This window comes from Limulus polyphemus, unplaced genomic scaffold, assembly GCF_000517525.1.
Source record: "Limulus polyphemus unplaced genomic scaffold, Limulus_polyphemus-2.1.2 Scaffold89, whole genome shotgun sequence".
Classification (NCBI taxonomy): domain Eukaryota; kingdom Metazoa; phylum Arthropoda; class Merostomata; order Xiphosura; family Limulidae; genus Limulus; species Limulus polyphemus.
Genome location: NW_013665699.1, coordinates 521,630 through 530,397, shown reverse-complemented (window position 1 = coordinate 530,397; position 8,768 = coordinate 521,630). Strand labels below are relative to the sequence as shown.

At 33.8% G+C, this 8,768-nt stretch overlaps 1 long non-coding RNA gene across 1 annotated transcript in view; it reads right to left on the bottom strand.

The window, feature by feature from the left end:
- Positions 1 to 8,487, bottom strand: part of LOC111088206 — a 27,510-nt gene extending 19,023 nt beyond the window's left edge. The window contains exon 1 of the long non-coding RNA XR_002612808.1: positions 8,211 to 8,487. This is a non-coding gene — a long non-coding RNA (uncharacterized LOC111088206). The remainder of the gene's footprint in view (positions 1 to 8,210) is intronic.
- Positions 8,488 to 8,768: the final 281 nt, after the last annotated feature.

Here is an 8,768-nt window from a genome sequence, read left to right as displayed (position 1 = left end):
GTTTAACATGACAGCAAATGTACAACGTTTCGACAAGGTTTTGTCATCACCACTATTTAGTTCAAGTAGTTTAAGAATTGGCAATGTGTGCTGTTGACTAGCTACATTCCTCTCTAGTCTATGAGTTCAAAGTTAGGGACCACTAGCGCCTTTAACCCTTGTGCAACTATTGTTTCGCTTGTTCAAGTTTCTTTAATACTGCTCCCTTTCTTCCTGTGCTTAGGTTTCCTCGTTACTGTTTTTAGGTATCGAAAAGACTTGTGGAAACTAAACCAATAAAAACTACAGGAACTAATTTAATAGTTTTGTATTTTATATTAGATGTGATTTCTCTTGCATGCAGTTTGATAAAGTGAGCTTCAATTAAAAGTTTTATTTTGCCAATGTTGTCATACAAAGCCGTTTTATTTCACCACTTCAATGAATTCTCCCCTCCCCACCAGCTGCTGTTGGTCTCGTCATTTTTAACCAGCTTTCATCCAGCCTAACCTGATCGATGTTTTAAGATGGTTTTACGCTTTTAACGTGATCCAAAGGAAAAGTATATGGAAGTACAAGAAGGAACCTTAATAACGATGCAAATAAATTATATAAGTTCACCTAAAAGAAAACCAAGAGTTTCCAGGGGACTAAACAGTCACTAGATCTCCAAAATAATTTCTATATAGTTATCTTACTTTTGATCAAAAGTTAATAATAAATAATTAGCCGTGAGCCTAAGCTCTTTCACATAAGTTTTTTATATATTTTTATCAAATTTTAATATATTCCTTTTACGTCTAATTACAACCTCGATACTGGATGACGCTAGCATCGCCAACATCGTATCATATTACAAAAGCTGTTAACCACTTCAGAAGAAGCGGTTGGAATAGTAAATTGACAAACCACAATTTATAAGCATAATAAAGTAGTTTTATATTGGGAGACATTCTACAATTATCAACAGAACATTGGTCTGACTTCTATACCTGAAAAAGACAGACCAATATTTAGTAGAAACATGTAGTATGGTCCCCATTATGCTTATAAATCGTTGTTTGTCAAATTAATATTATACTAGCATAATGTTTTCTGTACACAAGTAAGAGGTTTGAATATTCAAAAAGAAAAATATATATATTCGTATTACTGTTTATAATATGGGGTTCATAGAAAATCATATTTTTAATATATGCTTATTAAACTAGTTATTTCTTTAGAGAACAGCTTTTAAAATATAATAATAAAGGAACTGGTATGAGATAAATAACCCCATAAAAGTGGGGAACAGTGACGAAGCTCTTTTCCCCTCCGAACACTCACTTCCTAATACTTTGTGCTTTTATTTTTGTTGTCTTAATTTCAATTGTGAAATTTTTCTAGGGGCAAAAATCCCTACGCACGTGCATATGATGCGTAAAACAGTCCCTCATATTTCACGTGTCACGTCTACCACTCTTGTTCGTTATGGCGTTAAGCTCGAGAAGAACAAGGAAAGGACGCCATATTTGTACAGAAGTTCGCAAAATCTTTTAGACGACATTCTTAGAGTACTTCAATAAAACAACAACAAGAAGAGGGAATCCTCAGTAGCCGCGGCACTTGACATTGTTAATGATAATCTACGAGACCGGAACTTGTTTGCAATTTGGTTTAAGATATAATTATCATAGGAGTCAGACCGCGAAAAATATATATAAATCATGATGTTAGCTTTAAAAGGACCGGTACTGTATTTGAACTTTTCATTTCCATTTGCAGTGTATCTTTGTAAGTTTGTACTAAGCTCTGTATAAAGTGTAACAACAAATTAGAGAACAATAACGTAGTCAAAACTACCATACCGGTATAGAAAAGAAGCATTCAATTTGAATTACCGGTATACCAGTTCATGTATATACCAGATTGATTGAACGTTCGAGTTACTTTATTTATCCTCTGTACTTTTCGGACCACGATTTCATATATTTTACCACGAAAATTAATAAGTTGAATTAGTGAAGAGTTTTTCTCCTACGGCGGTTTAAGTGGAGAATAATGCTAACTGAACCATACATTGTGAAATTAGAAAACATTTTAAATCAAGAGGGAATCCTCAATAGCCGCAGCACTTGAAATCCTTTTAAGCAGGATTAGAATAAATTAATCTACGAGACCTTTTTTCTTTCTTTCTTTTTATTAGCTATATTTTTGTGCGCCAGCATTACCAAGTGTAGGGCGCGCATATATTTGATTCGATTTTATTATTCATCAAGATCTCTACCAGCCTACCCTCAAATTGAAATTCTTTTAGGTAAGATTAAAATAAATTAATTTATGATACCTTGGGCGTGTTCAAATACATCAATCTAAATGGTTTGACCTCCTGAGTCCAAAGCTGTAATTAGCTGTCAAATTGGTCAAGAGATGACAGAGCTATAAGCTAGTCCCCCGGTGGTACAGCGGTAAGTCTTCGGACTTACAACGCTTAAATCAGAGGTTCGATTCCCCTCGGTGGACACAGCAGATAGCCCGATGTGGCTATGCCATAAGAAAACACAAATGCTATAAGCTAAAAGATTGTACTTGAAAGAAAACTCGGGGCTATTCTATGAGCCGCTTTGCCGCGGCTAAAAATGTATAAGATTAAGGTTACTTCGGATTTTAATGAACTTTAACAAGAAAAATAAGATAGTACCAATGATGTCTACATACTATAAATATGTCCATACGTCTTAAGTTTGTAATAACCAACAGGATTTTGTTTTTTATTTATTTCAAAGAAAAATATATCTATTTATTTAAATAACAATGGTTCTTTTTTGGGGAGGATGTTATAGTAATTGATATTAAAAAAGAAAGTTTAATAGGTCTTTGACCTTTATTTAGTTGAAGTACGTATAAAAAGAAAAACTTAAACCTCTATTGGAGTTTTTAGTTCAGGTAGACATCGAAATTCACACAAAGATTTATATCATGCGTAAATAATAATACTGAAAATAATATATATATATATATATTCAAACCCACAACATCCTCCTACAGTCAGCTAGTAAATTGAGTTACCATTAGCCAATGAACGCATGAATTTTGTATTTCCCTTATTGTGATTGGTAGTTCGACCTTTCAAATGGTTTTAGAAAGCGTGAAGCTGGAAGGAATGCAAGCCACAACTCCTGAGGGGGGTAAAGAGCAGGAAGGGAGGGGGAAGGAAGGCAACGAAACAGTGCATGGGCGTTGTAGTTCCTGCTTGTCGTGGAAAATGAGACCACTAGCAGTGCCTTTGTTCCAGAATGTAACGCTCTTTAATTCATTCCAAACACATGTGCTTACTTTTACAATTGCCCGACTCCCTTATTCCACGTTCCCTTTAACGCCTCGCTATTTAATTGATCAACTGTGTGAAGTGTTAAAAAAACATAAACAATAAAGTAAATACCCCGTAAACCAGGGTCTTAACATCACGTGCTTTACTTGAAACTCTGATATAGAATGTTAAAACAGCATCTCGGATGTAAAAAATACTTCAAAAGATACAGAACAGGTACAAATCTTAATGTTACAAAAAATTAGTTTCAAGAAAAGTAGTACGTCCAGAGCCATGTCGAAACTTGGTGGCCTTAACCACAACATCTGGGAAACGTAATCTTGAAAATAAAAAATCGCTAAAAAATATTTAAGTACAGTGACTGAAAATGTTCAACAAAATGATACAAACTATATTTGCTGACCACTTAACGATCAAGTGAAGAAAGAATAAATATTCTATAGTTTACGAAAATTGGATCGTTTTGTAAAATCCTCTTAGAATGTATTGTCTTATGTCTGTGACGTCACTAATGATTTTGTAAAGTATTCTTAATATGTATTGTCTTATGTCTGTGGCGTCACTAATGAAGGCAATAAAATAGAATAATTTCTTAAACCATGACCCTCTGACTATCCTACCTGATAATGTAGTAATAGAACATTAAGAATGGTGGATTCAAGATCTTTGTTAATATTGACACAATTCAATTTTCTTTACCCTTTCACCTTATATGACCTTTGTTATGATTCAACTTTTGATTGGTTCTAAAACAGCATTAAGAACGTAAGTAGGCACAAGTGATCCAATAAGTAAACCTAATCTTAAGAATGCACAACTTATTTAAAGTAATAATCAAGTGTGTTACAAAATAACTCAAGAGCGATTAAATGACATGTCATTTTTCCAATGGGTGATTTTTCGAAGAAGCTGAAAACTAAAAGTGAATCAGTTTTTGTCAAAATGCACTCGCAAAAGACGAAAAAATTACAGGGCTTACTCCTCCCGCCTTCAACCTCGGCAATTTTTTTATTATTATTGAAATGACAATTGGGATCTATCTAGATATAACAGGGTAAAAAACAAAATAATTTTAATTACCAACTTACCTAAATTTAGAGTTTTTACTTTAATTAATCTCTTCAAAACGACTTTTGGTCACTAGCATATTCGTTTTAAAATCTATATCTATTTACAACGAGTTATTATTTTGGGCCAAAAACTCAATTCAATTAGGGAAATTCGAAAACTTAATGGAATTTCTGGCGGAAGGGCGAAGTGGCTGCTGTCCCCTGTATTAGAGGTGAGTCTCCCTTTTCGATGCTTAAGAGGGGAAACGAATTGAACGTAGTCCATGTTAGTTTTAAAAGGAATGAGTAACACTTTAAGACAAACAATAAATAAAAACTAGATACTTTCATTTTGTAAGTGATGGTAAATTTTTTATATCTTACTTTCACGATTTCAATATGCGTCACGGTACATGTTAAAGGTCAACCTGAGATTACATACACTTAATATATCGTTATTGTCTCATCGAAAAAGCTATTTATACACATCTTGCAATGTATCGTTGACTGGAAAAGCAAACAAGCATTGTTAATATATCCCATTTCAGAACTGTGCTTAAATCATGAACGTTAATTAAATAACACAGCCTCTGGGACTTTAAATTGTTCTTTATTAAGTTGAACTTTGTTATGTAATTTTCATAGCTTCAATCCTTCCAAATAAAATGATTTGAATTTGTGTCGATTGAAGTGAAAAAAATTAAAATCTGACGTTTTCATATTTCCTTCGGAAGTTTTTTCAGTCACTGGTGTTTTTTCATTAAAAACGTAATAAAAATGTTATGTTTGGTTGTTGTTAAGCGTAAAGCTACACAATGGGCTATCTGTACTCTTGCCACCCCGGCTAAAAACTTTTAGCCTCTCAATATGTATGTCTAAGTTAAAAAACAACAAAAACTTAACTAATGTATTTTAATCATATACACGTGTCATTGTCATAAAGGATAAAACGTACCTGTAACAAGTAATTGAAAAAAAAGTACATGATTTTAATGTTAACAAAACATTTTCTTTTATATTTGAAACGAAAGTTTAGGGTCGAGTACACGAAACTTGATAGTGAAAAAGAATCTACTCACTATGTGGTGCCATCTGGTGACACCGGCAAGCTACAAAATAAACTCAATAAATATTATAGCAATATTTGGAATAGTGGACTTAAAAAGTATCATGTTTTCCAGAAAGCTAGGCTAAATATTTTTTTTCATCTCATATAATCCAATGCCAACAGAAACGAGTAGTAGCACATAAACTGATCGTGGGCGTCCTGAAGCAGTTACGGTTTCCTGCCAATTAATCAAGGTTTCTAATTTGCTATTAGAAATGATTTATAGGCATTGTTCACTCTGTGACCTGCGAGTCTCAGCCTAATTTATTGTTTGAATTTGTGAAAGGTGACTTTCTACAATTAAGACTTCGATTATAAAATACATTCGACTTTCAGAATCTCTTGAATAAGTTAGTGAAGTTAATCAAAGTTACGTGTCACCAAATTCCACTGCAAGGACAGGATTAGTTTAAATCAAGCTTTCTAGGGAAAATCCCCAGAATGTGGGGAAAGGCTAGTAAAAAAGTTGCTTCGTGGTATGAATTGCCATTATAACAGTGGATATGTTTACATGAGGAATATGTATTTACACAGACAAGAAGAAGGTTGTAGCTTTCTGGAGGCTTTAAAATGTTGCAGTGAGACAATGTTGTGAATTTAATCGATCAGTCTTGCAAAATGTTAATTCACGTGTTTCGTTCTGTTTTGTGGGAAGAAAAGAAACTGGGCTGATACATGTCGATAAACTGGGTTGGTGTATAGCTAGGTCAACAATGCTAATATTTACTGAGCAAACTTTGACAAGTTAGTTTTTAAACTAAATGTCGTAACTTTTCTATGATTTTTTTTTTTTTTTTTTACTTTACATTCTAAAAGTTCAAACCCATTTTTTCCCAAGTTTTAAATATCTGCAAAACTGGTTTCTTGGATGGTAGTAAAACTACAACGCTGCTATCAATATAGTTCCCCCGAACCACGGGTCGATACAGTCTTGGCAACCGGTGTAAGGTTGTGAGGCGCTCTCGAAGCTCAACCAATGGAAAGGCAAGTTTTGAAAAAGATAAAATACGATTGGTTGTTAGAATACCTTCTCTCAGTAAGTTCTTATGACCTTGACGCTGGAATGGTCTATAGCCTCAAGCTTGTCTCTCTCTTCCTTTGTGATGGCGTCAAATTCAGCGAGTAGATAACATCTCGTGCGTTAATTAAAGTCATTTTCTTTAATATTATACACAATGACTGGCCAACCTTGACCCGTCGAAATATTAGGAAATAAATACACCATAGGAAAAAGTGTACGTTTAAACAACTGCGCTGTTACACATTTCTAAAAAAAAAAATAATCCTGATTATGAAAAACTTATTAAAACAAACAAGTTCAACCACGCAATTGAAATGATAGTATAATATATTTGGGTCTGTAAAAATGTAATATACTTTGATCTGTAAAAATATAATATACTTTGATCTGTAAAAATATAATATTCTTGGATTTGTAAAAATATAGTATTCTTGGCTTTGTAAAAATCCGTAACAGTTGGTATTGTTTGTTTGTAGTTAAAGCACAAAGCTACACAAAGGACTATCTATGCTCTGCCCACTACGGCTATCGAAACCCGGTTTCTAGCGTTGTAAATTCGCAGACATGGCTGTGCCACTGGAGGGGGGGCAACAGGATATAAATATCCAAAAATATGCCAGTGTGTTGAGCTTTTATATAAAAGTAAATCTTGTTTAAGTAGTACAGTCGATTTCTGCTGCTTTAAGATCACGTGATTTGTCTATCAGGAAACGAGTAACCTTAACTTTTGGAAAAACTCGAAGTATTTCAAAAAGAAGTAAAAATAAACCCGAACAATTATAATTTAGAATATACTCATATACACAGAACATAAGTTGTTGTTTTTTAATTGAATATGTTTTCAGGAAACAAATAATCAAGAAACCAAACTGTGATAATGTGAAACATAAATGGTTTGCTGTTAATTTATCATTGCTGCTATCCAGTTTCTGACGATTATCTTATCACATCTTTCTCTGGTGTTTCCAGAAAATTATTATTTTTCTACAAAAACAGCTAGACGAAAATACACTTTGAGATTCTGGAAACATTCATACATATGGGTCGTATGGCGTCGACAAGTACAGACAACTTGCTTGTTCACCTTTTGTGCATGGAGAGCTAGAGCATAAAAGTACACCTAGCGAGCCAGATGGAAAGCTATTCAAACCTATTGTGTTTCACGGTTCTTTGTCTGGCGGAATAAGGGGCCGCTTGCTAATTGTACGTAAACTCTCTGTGGATCTTCAAATTAAACTATGTAACAAAGAAAACATAACTCAAAGTTTGTTCTGTTGAAACTTTACTTTTACAATACAGAATGGCATTTTTATATATTTTTTTACTATTAAGAAATCGCAAAACATAAAAAGGTTTGTTAATTAGCTTATTTGTTTGTTTCTCGTTTGTCATTTTGATTACAGATAGGGTAGGTACACAGTGAGGTTGATTATATCGTTATTGTGGCAGAGTATATAACTATGACCTTATTATCAAATGTATACAATGTTATAACATTTCGATAGTACCACTTCAGGGGCGTAGCTAGCACTACAAAGTGTGTGTGTGTGGGGGGGGGGGTCTTAAAAATATGGACCTTTTCTTCACGAAGAATTTAAGTGATTTACAGGAAAGTCAAATGTTTATTTAAGGAAAAACAAATAAGATAACGAAACTTTTAGACTGTTTAGAATATTGTTTGACCCTCCCACCCCACCTCTGACTACGCTCCTGGTGAATAATGAAAGTTTTTTTAGTACTCACCACAACTATAGTTCACACATAACTGAACCCTAGTGGGTAATGTTCTGGGGTGCGAAATGAAAGGTTCCAGGTTCGAGCACTTTCTATACTGCTGAACAAAATACGTCGTACTTTCAGGTACGCGTTATAAAACTTACAGTTAAGCACACTATTAGTTTCACAATAGCAATGTAGGCGGCGGGCGCAGCTAACTGGTTTCACTTTCTCTCATCGGCAGTTTTAAATTCGAGACGTTATTCTTGGATCTTGTGATCCCTGACAAAACCGTTTAGCATAATCTGCTTTTCAAGTTGAAAATACCAAATATCACGTGCATGTAACAAACCTTCATACAGTTTAGAAGCTAAATCTCTATTTTTTTATATTTTTTATTTTTTTTTTTGCCGTTAGAACTTTAATAAGTTATCTCTGATGAATCCGTAGGCAGTAGGTTGGTATGATGCCAAAAGCATGAAATATATTTGCCTCTTTTTTTGACGTAATGAATAGTAAGTGACGTTTTAACATCCCTACCATCTACATCTTGAGTAAGACAACGCTGTGAACCACATAAGTGCA